We start from the raw sequence: 19123 nt of genomic DNA, 5'->3' as shown, positions 1-19123 counted from the left end.
AGCTTACTTGGTTTACATTCCACCTGTTCAAGAGGGTTATTTTCAAATGAAACAGATGGAGCTTCTAAAGTTAGTAAGGGTTTAAGTGGAGGGGGTGGTGTTCTCCAAGATGGTAGGAATAGATAGCTTATTGCTTTCTCTTCTTTCTATGGTGATTCCTCCAATTTGTTGGCTGAAGATTCCACACTTATTGTGGCTTTGGCTCTTGGTATTTATCGTGTGGAAGATTATGTTGTTTCTTAGATCCTTTTTTCCATTGTAATGGGTCAGTTGTTGTGTCCTTGGGACCTCTGGTATTGGTGTGAACAGCTAAACAATATGATTTAGAGGATTGATTCCTTCTCATGTCATCATATCCTTTGGGAAAGCAACCATGTAGCGGATGGTCCTACAAACTTTGCTTGCTCCACTGGATCTAATTCCAACTTTGGTCATGAAGACCCTTTTCTAGCAGATTTTCAACATTGTCTTCATTTTGATGGTTGGGTCCTCCTTATCTTAGGCTGGGTTAATTTGGGGAAGTTAGGGGTCAATGTTTTTTTATATTCATGTATATATCTATATTTGTTTATTGACCCCTATTGTATATAGATTTTCCTAGGTGGTAAGGTATGTACGCCCCCCCTCCTCATAGGTTTTTTTCTTGAATATTAATAAAATCTTACAATGAACGCCCTCCATCGGGAGTAAAGTTTTGGGTTGAAAAAAGGATGGTCCAAACATTGAATTGGACTAATCTAGAATGGTCCAAAGTATTCATGGAATGGATTGGCCCTGGTCCATCTATAATGGACTTGTATTGGACTAAATCGGATTGGACCAATATTTGGTCCATTGGCAACCCTACATATACTCATAGTCATGCAAATAGGGGTTGTACGTATATCATGTACAAGGCATACGAGAAGCCATATACATACATATGTAATTTACAACTAGGGGCAATTGTATAAGAAATGCAGACCAAGCATGTACATGTTCTTGAACGTGATTTCCGAAGCAAATAGATAATAAGTGTCTTTTTGTAGGTTACAATGTCAATGCAACATTAGCAATAGCAATCGCAAAATCAAAATAAAAAAGGGTATCAAGTGGCCCAAACCATCAAATAGGTACATGACATGATTTGGATTTTGCCCATAATGAAAAAAATAATTCCACACCACTTACTTAAGCTCAGTTTGGAAGGAGTACAAATACAAATATATACAGTACAAATACATACAAAATGCAAGGCTTTGCACTATATGTATTTGTATTTGTATTCCTTCCAAACTGAGCTTTAATGACTCTTGTAAGTTGATAGGTATACCACCTAAGGGTGCAAATGTAGCTAAAATGCAAATCATGTTATTTGTTGTATAGTACACACAAGAATTATGCCATCAATAAAACAAGTTTAACATTAGCATAATTTAAAAAAAGTGGAGCTGGATTGATGTATTATGCCCATATTTTGTATAGAGACACTATATCAACAAATAGTTTTATTCTTATCAATAAAATAACAAATAATAGCAGAAAAAAGAAAATATTTTTTTAGTTCATTCAATACCTAGTTAAGTTAATTTACAAAAGGAAAGTAACTTTGTAATTTTCCAAATAACCACTACAGCAACAATATAAAAAGTGTAACATAACAAGTGTTGTGAGCAATTGAATTTTTGCATGGAGTTACAATACTTGACAAAACCTACAAACCAACTAGGTTTTGGCATGTTTTTAGCTGGTAAATACAATAATTTGATGTAAATTTTATTAGCTTCATTTGGGAAAAGGAAAAACACTAGATATAACCAATGTCCTACTCCAACAACATTGCAAGAACAACACTTTTATTAGAGTGCTCCCAAAATGTTGCTTTTGTTCATATTTATAACACCAATAAGCATCTTAACCATCTTAGCCACCCCTAAAAGAAAATGTTCCCTATGCACTCAAACTACTAGGACGTTGCACGAAACTAAGTACTTTTTATATTTAACCAAGTTGGAAAACGTCATACCCTTTTTTGTTAGGTGTCCAGGGTGGGGCAGAGCAGGGTGCATATGAGACACACTAGTATATATAAGAAAGCCAACAATTTTGTGGGCTTGATCCCACACCTCCTAAATAGAGGAGTTGTTATGCAACCATCTCGACTACTAAATTTTTGTCATAATTTCATACCCAAATGTTGAGTTAAGAAAGATTAATTTAGGACAACCTTGGCTTGATCTAAAAATTAATTTATAAGAAAAACAAGAGATTTACCATTGGTTTGGGTAGTTCTAACATAGTCTTGTTGTGTAATATCTAGATTTGTGTCCATGAACATCTACAACATACTAGGAAACTGAACATATTGCAACATTCAATTGTTGAATAGCCTATAGGCTCAAGTTGAATAGAGAATCAAATAGGATATCAATGAGATCTAACCCAAGTAAGCAATTCAAAACGAATAAAATAAAGTTCAAAAAATAGAACAATTAGGCTATTTTTGGTTTGAAGGAAAAAGTAGGGAAAGGAAGGGAAAGATAGGGAAACCAATACAAGGTTTGTAAAGGTTTCCCTACCTTTCCCTTCATTTTCCTTCAAACCAAACATAGTGTCTAGAAAAATGAAAATTTCTATGAATTTTGAAGAGGTATCATACCTATAAACAACTTTTACAAGTTAAAACTCCATATAAATTTAAGGTTTTTAATTAGATCATACTAATTGATTGGTTATCAAACTTTTTAGTATGGTACCTTTTCATTCATACAAAGTAGAACAAAGTTTAGAAAACAAAAATAGGGAAACTTGTATCATAAGATGTTAAAAGGTGGATAGAATAGATGAGCATATATAGCGACGGATTAGGGATTTTGTTAGTATAATTTAAATTTATAGTGACGAATTAGGGATTCTATCAATATAATCTAAAATTACAATGACAAATGTATATATTCCATCAATATAAATAGGGTTTTAGTAACGAATAAATGGTTTCATCAATACTTAATAGGGCATATAATGATGGAAGCAAATATCCGTCAGTAAAAACCATTGATACCAATGTATTTTGATTTTCAATAAAGGTAACTGTAGGTATATATGTGTTTTTTTGTAGTGTTAGTCGCCTAAGCCAATCTATGACCCCTTCTACCATGGTCTCTTGCTCAACCAATATCTAAGTTTGCATATTAGATAGTGGCCACCCAAGTGAGCCACACCCCTTACTATGACCACCCATCAAAAGTCTAAACCAATTTGTGACTTAGCCTATGATCACACAACCATGTTAAGCTTATAGTTTGTTATGTCAATAGTGTTTGATTATATTTCTACTATCAACTTCATTTTGCTTGCTTTTTACTTAAACGCACCATTTTCAAGCCACACACACCCGCCACTATATACAACTGCATGTAGAAATTTTACCGATAGTAAAAACTATTGCTTAAATAGTTGTCATTAAAGGTTCTAGTGGCGGTTTTGGTGACTACCATTAAAGCTCAAAAAAGTTATGCTAGAAATAAGACTTTTAACCACTATACGGATGCACTGAATGCCACTAAATCTCCAATTTCTTTTTTTTTTTTTCACCCACCCAAATAACCTTAGTTGTTAGTTTTCATTAAAGGCACACACACCCGCCACTATAGGAAAAATGACTCTTAGTTGCTTACAACTGCATGTAGAAGTTTTAATGATAATAAAAAAACTATTGCTTAAATAGTTGTCATTAAAGGTTCTAGTGGCGGTTTTGGTGACTACCATTAAAGCTCAAAAAACTGATGCTAGAAATAAGACTTTTAACCACTATAAGGATGCACTGAATGCCCCTAAATCTCTAATTTCTTTCTTTTTCACCCACCCAAATAACCTTAGTTGTTTGTTCCAAATTTAATTTTTAGGCTCTGTTTGGAAAGAGTACAAATACAAACTAGAACAATGACATACATGATCGAACAAGAGGACATAGGGTCCTTCAATTGCTATTTCGATAGAAAAACAAAAACAAGCATTTGAAAAATACTTATTTTCTTTTAACTCGTATAATCGGTATTTTCCACAACCAATCACCTCTTCTTAACTCAAAAGAAAAAAAATCCAAGCACATATTAGTAGTTCTACACCGCTCACTAAGGTTAGATTTAATTCATTAATCTCTTGTTCATTGAATTTTTCATGCCAATTCCCCTTTTAAGCATTTTTAGTTCAGATGTTCAATGCGAAAAGTAGCATTTTGGAGCATCCTTCCCTCGTCTCAGATTCAATTAATTCTTCTTGGCAAATGATGGAATTGGAAAACATGATGGCAAATACATATCTGATAAAAGAGAGCAGTAGATGTTTGTCATGTTTCTTTGGATGGAGGTGGACAAGGACAATCGATCCCATCATAGTGCTCAAATAATTCTCAACTCCCTTCAGCTTTTCTGTCCATCCATAACTTTATGTGCTCAATCTCTCCAAGAGCCCAGGTTCAAATATTTGAACATAAGCTAACCGAGTGTCCCCATTAAATGTAGAAGTCTCAAGTCTTGTTGTTAAGCAAAGCCTCAGAAACAAGCCAAACCTACCATCTTCAAAAAGAGGTGTCTATGTACAAGAGGGATCATATCTTGTTTGATGGGTAAGGGAAGGACTTGCCACTAGAGGAAGTTTGCAATAGACATCTAGTACTAATTCCATAAATTTGTTGTTCTAAAAATGATCAGCATAAGAAATTGGCTTCTTGCTATGGTCGAAATAACCCTGCATTTACCCCTAACACTCCACCATGCTCCATCTGGCCCACATAGTTCTTCCATGTACACAAACTTTTCCAATAACTTCTTTCTTTGCATCATAATCCTTGCTTCATCTTTGTCTGGGAAGCAAGTATGGCCACCTCCTACAAAAATGAAAAATTCCAATAAGCAAGCCTCAAACTTTGTGAATCGAAAAAGCATTTCAAGAACACCAAAATATTTAAGCAAAATAGAAAGACTTTACACTATGATTTCTCCACTGAAAGCTAGCCAATTTCCACATTTGTGTCATTGAGGGAGCACAACGACAACTCCTAGTTCATCAAGCCTACCCTAGGTGGTTGGAATTGAGGTTGAGTTCAAATGAGTTAACTTAGGCTGTCAATTGATTTCCCTATGTTTAATTAATGTTTAGAGATGGATTTGTTTCTCTTAAAGAAGAATGATTTGTTTCCATGATATTTTTCAAATGGACATAAGCCTAATAAATACTTAAATGAATAAGCGAGATAGGTCAAGTATTTGTCTCCTGATTTTTGTTAGACTATCCCCCCTGTTTGATAGTTTTATATTTGATACCCCTCTTAAATGAATTATTCGTGTTTTGCACTTAAAATATATTATACATTAAATATCACTGCCACACCATTTGCTAGTCTTATCATTATTTTTTCTTAAACTTTGTATAAAAATTGGGATCGACGAATAAGCTTTATTTACTATGAAAAAATATTTAAAATACAAAGTGTGCCAAACACCCATGTTTCAAATTTAGACTAGCACCAAACACCTAACCCACAATCTAGTTGATCTTCCCCTATGTCCTTGGTTAATACTAATTTTTCTCCTTTAATCCTTTTTTCTTATAATATGGAAAAGTAAAAACCACAAAACAATAGAATAGACATATCTTAGGACAACCTGAAACTACAAGATATGTAAGAATAGTATATTTTCTCTAAAAGGTTACAACATCATAAACAATGTATCTGAAATAAAGGATACTAGCTCACACACATTGTCTACTTCCTCAACATCTCAAACTTGGAAACTAGACCAATAACCCCGCACCGCAAATAACCTCATTTAACAATGCCTCCTTCCAATTCAAACTTGTCAAACCCAACCCAATACACCTTTCAAGCACATATAAAAGATGAAATAAGTTAAAAGGATTTCCGATCAAATTCTTCTTATGTTCTAAGGCTAATAAGTTCTTTCACATAATTGTCAGAGGTGGCTAGGAGATTCTAGGCAATAGTATAGTGCCTAGTCACCAGTCAGCAAGTCGGGTACCAAGGCAACAAAATTGAAGGAAAAAAATACTAAACCTATTTTATTTCCCTAACTCTACACACCAATTAGCATGCATATAAATTGAAAAAATAGCAATGCTCTTTCCTAATAATATTAATTTACCACTCAAAACATATGAAATCATCATATCTAAAACACAATAGCTAGCATTTTAAATTAATTAACTAGTTTCAATATTTCAATCAGAATGATATATTGTTAAAGTATTTAATATAGCATTGGCATCCTAAATATATGCTTCTTCATTCAAATGAAATTGAAACCATAAAAATGATTCAAAACTGAAATAAGCATATTTACACCTTCAAGTTCCTAGTCACAAACACCATATAAAATAATTAAGTTCTTCAATTGCCTTGATAGTCCATGTTGAGTTATCATGGCAAAAACAAATATGAATAAAATCAAGTCAAGAAAACAAGCCTAACTTATTTCTAACTCCAAGAAGTGCATAATGGACAACATGAGTAGCAGCAGAGGCATGAGCTATTGCAGCTGTAGGGGCAGCACATGCAATAGTGGCTAAAGTAGATCAACACAAGCACCACGCAGGTATGTTTTCAGGAGAGTTCCAAAGGAACTTTTTGAAATAGTATTAATTGTATTAACATAAAAACTGTTGACATATACATCTACCCATCTACATTAAGAGACTACTACCGGTCGGAATATACATCCTGCAATGGTATGGTGAATTATTTAGCTTGGGTAAGGGTCAACAACAATGTTTTTTAAATCGGGTGCATCACCTTAGGACTGAAATTTCTAGCAATATGGCAAATTGATTACTTGAAGAGCAAGTTTGATTCTTTTTTTTTTGTCAAATACTAGCCATGTTATACCTTCCTTTATTCCAAGTATCTGGAATGAAGATATTTTCTCTCTTCACTCAATAAAATCTCATTTTAACATTGCTGATAAAAAAGAACCTCATCACCAACTAGGAAAAGAAAATGTGATGATGATGATTATGACATTAGATTATTCCTAAAATTACTACATGGATACTTATATTTTACCACAACAAGACTGTCATTTTTCATCTTCTTTATGCTTATGCTTTTCTTTTTATGTGTATGTGGGGAGAGCAGAATTGCAGACACAGTCTTGACATATTATCATCATTTATTGGAATCAGTTAAATGAGAAAATAGCAACCATAACTAATCCAACCTAAAAAAGGAAAAAATGAGAAAATAGTAACTATACAAGTTTAATTTTGATGTACCATTATCAATTCTGCCTCCTAGTCCACTCTTTAGTTCATCCAAAAGCTTCAAAATTGACAAGATTAAAGGTTACAATATGCATTTACATAACTTTGAAGTGCACATGTAGGTTGTTGTTTACTAACTAGGGTAAAAAAATGAATATGATTTACTCTATAATGCAAGATATGAATTCGATGCAGGGGATGACTAAGCAAGTTTTGAGGGTGGGACTTAGAGAAAAAAAATCAACAGAACTATTTTGAAATGATTCTACAAAAATCAACAAGTGAATGATGCGACTATTAATTACACTAGATAATTGATTTAAACTCTAAGCTAACAAGTAGGGGTGATCATTTCAGCCTAGCCCGGCCCAAAAATTTTGGGCTTGGGCTTGGGTTTTGTATTCAGGCCTGGCTTGGGCCCAGGCCCACATTAGGCCCACAAATTTTAGGGCCGGGCTTGGGCTTAATACTTCAAGCTCGTCCCGGCCCTTATATATTTAGACTTACACATTTTGTGTATAATGTATACATATTGTATACATGTTATTTTACATTATAATATATAATTTATATATAAATATTATAACATGACATGTATAATGTATATTATATGTAATATTTTATATTATATAATGTATAAAATAAGTTTATATGCATGTTATGTCATTGAATATATAGATATGTAATGTGTTATATATGAGTGGCATTGGCCTAGAATCAAGCCCGGCCTGACCCGGGCCCATACAAACCTAGGCTATGGCTTATGATCCAGGCCCAGAACCCTAGGCCAGGCCGAGACCGGGCCTAAGCTATAACCGTTATCATAAGTGCAAAGCCCGGTCCAGCCCATGATAACCCCTACTAACAAGATCGTTAATGGATGAAATAAACAAATTGGGAACTAGGATGAGTGATGTCTAAAAGACCAGACCTTAATGATTCATCACTTATGAGAAAAAAATCAAGGTCACAAAAAATAAGATGAGGATGGTGGGATTAGGATTGTTAATGGGGATGAGGACCAACAAAAAAAAGACAATCTCAAAGGTTGAAAGTTAATTTCAAATCAAATGCAAACATGATTCATTCCACTCTAGTGTGATGATAATGCAATGATTCAATGCTACAGAATTAATTAACACACTATAGGTAATTCTAAAATGCAAAACATATTTTTATTAAATCCACTCAATGAAATTTATGAAAACCAAGGAATCTATAATAAAATAAAAAAATAAATAAATAAAAGCAAACAATGGAGAATAAGGATGGAGACTAACAAACATGTGTTCATCTTTTGGAAACTAGTAGCCAAGCCTATTAGACTACTTAAAATGGAGAACTAAGAAATAAGAACCAAGATTACCGAAAAAACAAAGAGAAAAAAAAAAAGAGAAAAGAGCATAAGAATCAAGCATATGGTTTGGAGAACTTCATGCCTTTTTCTACAGTTAAAAATGAAAATTCCATGCCATAGAGTAAACAAGTTGTATGGCTCAATTACATCTTATAAAAGACCCTAAAAATGCAACTAATGGGTCTAGAAATGTGTTAGATGACTGAATCTTCTCACCACCATCTTTTCTCTTCATCAAGTTTGAAACATCCTTTCATTAATTAATGCACAACCCCTCCTTCAGGGAGACACTTCTATGAATGGTCCTTAGCAATTTTTAGACCATTTTTGGGTGTGATATGTAGCCCTAAATTGAGGGAACGTGGTTGGATGACTATGATTTCTACTACAGTGAATTGACTTCAAGATTGCTTCATGATGATAAACTTGGATGTTTGCACGACCTTAAGGGTTCTTTGGCTTCTAAAAGATATGGGAGGATGCTAAGGACATTGGAGAGTGAGTGGAGATGCTTTGGGACGTGGGTAATGGCTTTGTGAATGTACTTGCATGGGCTTCTCCTAGGTTAGAGTGTCTCCCTAGGTTTGAATGTGCTTGGGTTAGATCAAATGTCTCCCTAGAATGTGTTTGAGATAGATCGAATGTCTCACCAGGTGAAGATGTGTGTCCTTGTGTGTGAGGAACGGGGTATTTATACATTTTTGGAAGGATTCTAGAAGGGAATAGAATGTTGAGATTTGAGAATAGAGAGATTAATGGATGAAGTTTAAAGGGTTTTTTGGAGGGAGATTGATTGAGGGAATGGGCTGTCAAAACATCTTTGGGAGAAACCCTCTCAATCAATCAAGATAATAAGAGGAAAGTTTCACCAATTTACCAAAATTGAACATTCCAAGTTTAGGTGGCTTGATTGATTGGAGGTCCTTATCTAGTTAAATTTTAAATTTTAAGATGGTTTTAGATGTTGGAGAAAGATTTGCTCGTAAGGGTCCCTAGGTTCAATGTTGTAGTGAAGATGATTCTAAAAGAAAGGTCTGAATTGAGTCTACTTTCGGGTCTCAAGATGGATGGTTTAACGGTGTGGGAATTGGACGATCTTGATATCGTCTCAAAATCTTGAGCTCTATTCATCTACAAGGTTGGATTTTTTATTTCAGGTGGCATATAGTTCAGGATAAAAAATGATCCCAATCAGACGATCAGAATCGGTTCTAGTTTCGGGTCTTAAGATAAAGGGGTACAGTATCGGATTTGAATTTTTGGGATCTATGTGTATGTGGTGTCCAATCTTTTGTGAAATTGCAAAATTCCCCTGGATTGATTAAGAGGTTAGCTGATGCATGCTTTAAGCTCAAAGTGTTACAGAAAGAATGAAGGGCGTAAAAATTGGGTGTCTACATCATGCATAGAGACAAACATGAGAATGTGTTTCTTAGCCAAGTATTTTTCCTAAATATCCAACATCCTTTTGTGTGATAAATAAATCTACTTACCCAACGGACTTCTTTTCCTCTCCCACCCTATACATGAAACAAAAACTGGACTGAAAGACCTTGCAATGTGTTCAAGAAAAGTCCTTTTCTTGAGGAAATAATTTGAATTAAAAAAATTAAAACTTTGAATAATCTTATTAGTTCATAAAACCACCAATTCAAGATGGAATGTATAACTTTTTTAAACAGTAGACATGTAGCTAATTTGAGGGTCCCCTATAAGGTATATGATTTGGATCAACAACATTGTTCACCCATATGATAGAATAGGGTAGGTCTCATAGAGATGCTCCTTCCTTGATCTAATAAGTAAACTTCTTCTTGTATAATGTACATATAGAACTAGGAAATTTTCTACTTGTTACATAGTAAAAATTATCAAAGGGAAAAAAATACCAATAGATTTCCACCAATTTGTATGATCCACTAGAACATTAGAGTGAAAAAGACTGGTTTGATTAAATGATCCTAACCACCATGCCCATGACAGTCATACGGAGTCGGTTTTTAAAAAGAGATTTTCCTAAGGTCGATCCATTTACAATGAAAACTGAACAGACAGCAAGTGACATTCTAGACATTAAAAGACACATTTTGATTCGTATTTGTGGATCTTCCTACTGATAAGCAAACAACCTTGGAAATTAGAATTTTAATCATGTTAACAGAAGAAAGAGTTGGTACACATAATCAAATTCTTCATAGTGTTCAAGATCAATAGGAACGCAAACACAACCTGCAAGAAAATTAAAGTTATTTGAAAACAATCATTCAAAGACTCTCGGGCTAAACATGTCATTTTAACAGTTGAAAAATTTTGTAAATCCACTTCGATGTAGCTTTAAGGATATGTTTAGATTACAAATGAATTGCAATTGAAGCGCAATGAAAGATTGCAATAGAGGGATCAAGTTCTATGAGACTTTACCATTGTACCAAACAATTACCCATTCAAAGGCTTTGTATGGCCAACTAAGTCAAAATACAAAATCTTGTTTAGACTTTCATTTCAATATTTTGCATGGTCAGGTTGCTCACCCAATTTGAAAGAGATGATATCATTACCTTTTTCTCGTTTACAAGGAATGAACCAAACAGTATCATGTAGATTAAACTGATGGCTTGCGTCAAGCCATGAACCAATCTAGTTTTTGAGGGACATAGAATGGAGCCTTAAGCAAATGATTTATCTACTTTGAAACCAAAATAGAGAAATATAGGTTTCATTAAATGGGTACATTTTGTTCCATTTTTTAGTGGATGATGCAGATTCATCCACTAGGAGAGTAGTGTGTCAAAGACAATAGGAAAATCTTGGAGTGACCATATAAAAGTTAACTTTGATGGTAGCGGTCTTGAAATTCTATATCCTTTTGGAGTAGGTAGGTGCTCAGGGATGGAAAATTGCTTAATATTAACTTTGTTCTCAGGTTCTATTGGAAGTGAGGAATCACTAAGTACAAAATTGCTTTCTTTTAGCAAGCTTTGAGATTCACAAGATTGAAGACTTCAGCAACATTGTGGTTGAAGGGACAAAAGTGGTGGTAAGTTGACTGGGGAACAACAACCAGCCAATTTGGCACTTTAGGCAAATTATTAAGGATATCAAATTGCTACCAAGGGAAGTATTAGCCATTTCTCAGTGGGTGAGAGAGATAAGCAAATATATCGCCTCTGGGCTCATATGTAACATGTTACATAAATGGGATAGGCAAGTAATCTGGACTATAATTTGAGGCTGTTGCTATTGTACATACCTTATTCTTTTAAGAACTAGTAATAATGTTTTAGTTATTAATAAAAAAAGATACTAAAAAGGGCCACCTCTCAATCCTCTTTATCAAGCCTAGAGTATGTATAAGAGAAAACTATTTCTTTCACACACCTACGTAGTCTCTATGCATAAAGATGGGGCAAGATGCTCCAAAGGTTAATTTCTAGGACATGTAATGCTTCTTCTAAGTGAAAATGGGGGAATGAGAAAATTTTTATAACAAAAAGGGGAAAAAACAGAAAAAACAGAGTAACTCCATAAACTTGAACAAATCCGAAATCATCCTATTAGAAAAAGTGAAGGCCCTAATTTGATAGTGGATTGCCTATCTCAATACAAAGTAACTCCAAAGCTAGTGGGTGTGCTTGGGGAACTATTTTCTCCCTTGCTGCATACACTCATATTTATTTATTTTTAGATTTATTATGATAACTAAAATTGTTGGCATTGTATTTTTCTATGTTTTCCTAGGTGGACCTTTAACCTTAGGATTTTTTTTTTATCAAATTATAATACATTTTATGTATTTTTATCAATCCAAAGAAAGGAAATTAATGATTATTACCAATCCTAATAGAGTAGAGGGTAGTAGTTGCATGCTACTATTCAGATAATTAAATAAAAGACTAACTCAACTTAACCATGCCTTGCCCAAGTTTTATTAAATATAAGTTTGAAATGATCATCTCATAGGACATCAACAAAGCAAATAAATTGTGGCAATAGAAAATCCTTTATTCCATGCATCATTCTATATTGATGCTTGCTCCTTTACTTCACAAGATATGTCAATTGGTAAATAATAGTTATATCAATTAGTAATAATACAAAGACCACCACCCAATATATTTTGGGAAAATCAATGATGTGAGAATGACATGGCACTAGAAGAGTTTCAACCAATCAAAACCCACCCGTGAGTTTTGATACATAGCACTTGATTGGCTATCACGTTTATGATACCAGTTGATTGGTCCAAAGATTTTTCGATATCATATCTTTTCCGTATCATATTCAAACCCTTTTTTATCATTTTGTATTACTTAATTCAGATTCATAATCCCGTAATAAAAATGATCATTTACCAATGTCAATCACATTTATATAGGTCTTAGGAGGGGTGCATTAGAAATATAAAATTTTCCCAACTTTAGGGAAGGAGAATAACAATTGTATCTTCAAAAATGACATATACTTGTGCAACTCATTACATATAAATTCAATTCAACTAGAATAGGTTTAACTTGGGAAACACATAAAGTACATAGAACAGGAAGGCCAATTACTTGAGATTAGGTTGAGTTGCTACCATTTCATGAGGGTATTCCAATCCAAATCCTGTCAATATAATTCAATCAAACAATATCTTAGCCTAATTGTTTGCCTTAAAGATAGACAAATAAACACTACAAGAAATGTGCTTTTTAATGACAAAAAAACCATCACTAAAAGTCCAAATTCGATCGTTAAAAGTCTTTAACGACGAGAATATATGTCATCATCACTCGTCGTTAAAAGCTTTCCTGCTAAAAGTCTAGGCGATGAGTTGAAAATTTTAGTCGCTAAATTTTTTTTAACGACAAAGATACAACCTGTCGTTAAAAGTTATACAATATCGACGAGAATAACTTATCGCTATTAATTCAAAACCATTAACGATAACTAATATTCTCGTCGCTATTCATTCAAAACCATTAATGATAATTCATGTTTTCATCGTTGTTAATTCAAAACCATTAACAACAATTCATGCTTTCATCGCTGCTAATTCAAAACCATTGAGGACAAGTCATGCCATCACTATTGTAGTTGTCACTAAAGATTTTAGAACTATTAGCGACAACATATTTTGTCACTATTAAAAACATTATAACGATTAAAAATACCATCATCACTGAATTTCAAATTAATAACAATCAATATATGTATTATTGCCATTGATTTTATTTTTTATTGTAAGGTAATTATAATTCTGATCACTTTATATTGCCATAGATTAAATGGAATTTATCAAACTATAAATAATTGACATATAGAATGTTTAAATTCTTTTTATGTAAACAAGTGCAAAATTAGAAAAAAAAATCATTAATAATTATAATAACCACAAAACTTACAAAATCCATGACTCTAAATAAATAACTCTCCATCCTCTCAAAAACTATAATTAACTTAGACTCTAATAATTCATATGTTGTCCAAAATAAAATACTTTATTATATTCTTCAAAATGGATAATGGGATGAAATATAGTTTTCTTGATTTAAACTCTTTTTCTTCATTTTCCTACACAAAAGAGAAAAAAAGGATACACATGTTAGGAAATCAATTAAAAAAATGTAAAAAGAAAGTCAAGAAAAAAAATAAAATTTAAAAAATGCTTAATAGTCCGTCTTCACTGAAACATCAAAAGTTAGAATATATATCAACAGAAAGACCCCTTGTACCTTTTCTTGTGATAAAGGCCCCTCGAACTTTTGTTATGAGACAAAGACCCCCTTGGTTGTTAAGTCAAGTGACAAAAATTGTTAAATTACCAAAATACCCCACTAAACTTTCTTTATTTTCTTTATCTACCTATTTTCTCTTAAAATCTAACTAACCCAAAAACACCTATATTGCAAAATTCATGTGAGTCCCACTAGCAGAAAAAAAGTATAATATGGAAAACTCTATTTATTTTGCAAAGTGGGGATCCTTAATGTCAAAAACCATTCATTTTGTAGACTGATGCCTTGTCCCTTGTTTGCTTATAATGGCAAATGAAGAAAAGTCTAGGCATAACCAATCTCCTTGTAGATAACACAAAAAAAAGGCTTTGGAGTAGAATAGCAAAAGAGATGGTAGAGAAAGGGAAGGATACCCTATAGGTTCTTTCCTAAAAGCTACATCACTATTCAATGATTCCCTGATGAACTATGTGGCCAAAGAGAAAAAGAAAATGGATACTCAAGAACCAACTAAAGTCTAACAACAAAAGAAACATTTCCAAGAAAAACTCTTTTCTTTTTTTTTTAAGGGTAATCTCTTAAACTACCGCTATTGTTTAGTGAATTGACACGCGATACTCCTATTGTTTAGCTATTGTCTTGCGGTACCATTAAGTTTTTTGACAATTGTCCAAATCCTCCCCTACCATTACTCGACCATCGGGTCCCGTTCAAGTGACACCACGTGATTGATAAATTTTTTCATAATTCCCAAACTACTCTTTTACAATAAAAAATACCCTTTTGGTTTTAGTTCAGGCTCATTGGCTCTATCAGCATTGAACCGATTGGACTATTACTTGTCACTAGCACTACAATTGCGGTGTAGGGCTCACTGGTGTCCTGTTGCTAGTCACCAGCACTGAACCGTTGGTTGTTAGTGTCAATACCGTCAGTGCAATGGACATTTTCTTACAGTAGGGCTCGTCACCGACGCCCTCTTACAAAATGGCGACGGTTCCATTTTAATCTGCAGTGTCGGTAGTGTCGACACCATCGTTGGTGACCCTAAGGAGGGTTTTGAAACCCGCATTATTTTGGAACTCTAATGTGGGGGAGGATAACGGCGGTGACCAATACACTATGCCACTACCACTACGGTATGGGGAAGAAGAGAGGAGAACGGTGGTAGGATTTCAAATAAATGCAGTTAATGACTGCCATCTATTCGACGAAGTGCCCACCCCCACCCCGTACACCCAGCCCCCCACCCCGTATGCCTAGCCCCCCCACCCCACATTGGGCTATGCCGAGTGTTCACATCGAAAAAGCCTAGCAGCCAAGGTTCTGAGTGTGCGCAAAGCCTCAGGTAAGAAAAAAATTGTTATTCCATAATTGTTTTATTTAATGACTGATGAAAAGTCAATTGTTTTTGTATGATGCAAGTGGCTGAAAATTCTTTTTATGGATAACACCGGTGGATAGTGTAATCATGAAAGCAGATGATGGTTCAAGACCTTCAAAAATAAATGAAAAGTCCTCTAGGGACACATTGGGTAAAGTAGTAGAAACTGTACAATATGGGAATGATAGTTTGAATAGGATGTCCGATTTTATGATAAGTTATTGAAGCGTATCAAGGATTTACGCATAAAAATGCATGATGTAGCTTTCTATTTTTGCATTAGTGTTTGAAGGTGTGTTTAATATGTAGGGATGATTTTCATAATTCCCTATCTCTCTCTCTCTCTCATATGTTTTATCAAACAATTGTGAACCTTTTTTTCATATAATGTTAAATATAATACTATAGTATGCTTATTGTCCAATTATCATTCTAAAACAAATATCAATTAAACAAACTATCATATATTTGGCTCACACTCATAACAAATTATAATATATTTGACTCACACCCATAACCTGTAAGAAAACAAACTGTAATATATTTGAACCTAATAATCCTTTGTTATACAATAGGTAGCATGATGCGGACATCTAAGAAAACAAGTTGTCTCTTGAATCCATATTCATGGTATGGAATGGAGCTAATTTAAAAAACCCTTTCATCCAACCAAGTTGTCTCTTGAATAGTGAATAGTGACATAAACTGCTTATATCTCCACTATGTACCTATAAATTCTGATATGTTTAATGCATGGGATGGAATGGAGCTAATTTAGAAAGCCCCTTCATCCAATGAAGTTGTCTCTTGAACAGTGAATAGTGATATAAACTGCTTATATCTCCACTATGTATCTGTAAATTCTGATATATTTGATGCATGGGATGGAACGGAGCTAATTTAGAAAACCCCTTCATCCAACCAAGCTGCCTCTTGAACAGTAAATAGTGATATAAACTATTTATATCTCCACTATGTACCTGTAAATTCTGATTAGGGGTGTGTAAAAAATTCTATTTATATCTCCACAACCATCACATCTATGTATAAGTTAAAAAACTGTTATGCTCAAAATATACCAAATTCAGAAACATATCACAATATGGGTGTGTCAAAAATAAAATGACCATCACATCTATGTATAAATTTAAATTCTGTTATGTTCAAAACATACCAAATTCTGAAACATATCAACATGACTGTGTCAAAAATAAAACAAACATCACATCTATGTATAAGTTTAAATTATATTATATTTAAAATATACCAAATTCTAAAGCATATCACGACATGGGTGTATCAAAATATATCAAAGTTCAAAATATACCAAAGTTCAAAAAATACACAACTGAAAGTTATATGTCTGAAATAACCCATGTCCTCGTATGGCCCCTCTCATGGTTGGAGTGTTTCAAATCCTGACTACTTTATTCCTCTGCCTACACACACCAATTGGAATGAAGGTCAGTACAAACTTTGGGTGAAATACTAAACTGTTTTGATAACTAAAATATCCTCACTTGTCTTCCTAATGAAGACAATGTCTGGATGTTGTAAGTTCCCCATGCAGCTCTACCACCTCTACCTCCCCCTCCCCCTTGTTTTACCACCCCTATAAGACATTCCACTTGTACAACATTTGTTGCTCCTGATGATGACCCAACTTGATAAGTTGTTGGAGTGTGATGGGGCATGTATGAGTCAACAATAACTTCTGTAGAAATAGCCCTTCTCTTGGGAGGCAAGACTTTCCTTCTTGCAGTTTGGGTAGGATCATGATCAGCAACAGACCCTCCACCCAACAATTCAAATACCCTACTTAGTACATAGTACACAAATAAAATACCATTCCTAAGTTCATTTGTGTTGAGGCTTGAGTGAGTTTTACCACTAGAGTCTCTCTGTTTATATTCGAAGGAGGTGCTCTACAATTCCTTTGTTGTGCCCTGTTATACCACAAATGGAACACCTAACTATTTTACATTATAGTGGGGCACGGTATAATGGAGCTGCTTCATCCTATTCTCTTCTTCTTCTAGTTGGGGGTCGACCTGGCCTCTTCCTCACTATGGGGGGTCTAACTGGATGATGTTGCACTTGTTACTAGTATTTCTATCCCGAAATAACATGAATAAAATGGTTGTACACCATTGCATAGGATGGTTTGTGGAAGGCCTTGTCACATAGGTACTCCACACTACCTCTTGTAAAAGAAAACAATGCAAGTGCATGAAAACAAGGTAGGCCATTTATATCCCAAACCTTATATGTGCATGACAATAAGTACATCAAGCTTGGTGACATTTTCAACTAAGTCATTTCCTCGTGTTTGATACTCATATTGTTCTGATTGGAAAACCCTAACAGACATGTTAAAACACAATAAGTACATGTACAATGAACTACTCAAACCAAAAACACAATAAGTATATGGGCAATAAACATTTGATACTCAATGATTGTTTGCACCTTAGGTAACAGATCAGACCTAGGTGCAATGGATGCCTTGTGTTTATAATAAATCTTTTGCATCCATCTTTTCCTTATGTCCTCTATCATCTAAACAATTGGCATTGCTCTAGCTTCCCTAATCCATGCATTAAATGACTCAGCCCAGTTGTTTATTATGTCACTAGACTTTACTAATGGGTCAAAGCCATGCTTGGACCATGCGTCGAGGGGATTCTGCAAAGCCATTCAAATGCATCTCTGGATATGTTTTTGATTACTCCCATGTAATGAACAAAGTTAGCATGGGTATATGATTTCCCAGCAGTCCATATGGCATCCTTCAATGCCTTCCCCTTGAAGAGTTTGTTGAAATTTCTATATAGATGTCGTAGACAGAACCTATGATTTGTACAAGGCATGCAACATGATACTGCTTCAACAATGCCCTACAAACATGCATTACATTTATTAGTGCTATTTGTAATCAAAACAAAGGAAATTATGCATTAACTACAAATAAATATATACATACCTTTTGCCCATCCGACATAAATGTCTACCTTTGCGGGTCATCAATAACTAGAGCATCTCTTGACTCAACAAAAAACCATGTCCAACTGTCCCAACTTTCTGCTTCCACCACAGAATATACAATAGGAAAGATTCCATTTTTACCATCAACTCCTACAGCTGTGAGTGTTATACCCCCTATTGCACCAGTCTTGGTGTGGCAACCATCCAATCCAATAATCTTTCTACAACCATCCAAGAACCCATCAGTTGGACCTACAAGGTATATGAAGACTCTCTTTAAAACCCCATATGTCTCTTCTTCTGAGAGAAGTGGGGCATGTAGGTTCACAACAAAACCAAGGTTGCTTATGACCTTTGAGGGTCTCTGTGCAAATCTTGTGGAAAATTAGGGAAGTTTCATAGTTGAAATGTAGTTTTTGGGAA

Source organism: Nelumbo nucifera, chromosome 4 (assembly GCF_055504915.1).
Source record: "Nelumbo nucifera cultivar China Antique chromosome 4, China Antique-T2T, whole genome shotgun sequence".
Lineage (NCBI taxonomy): Eukaryota > Viridiplantae > Streptophyta > Magnoliopsida > Proteales > Nelumbonaceae > Nelumbo > Nelumbo nucifera.
This window is presented reverse-complemented; position numbering follows the sequence as displayed.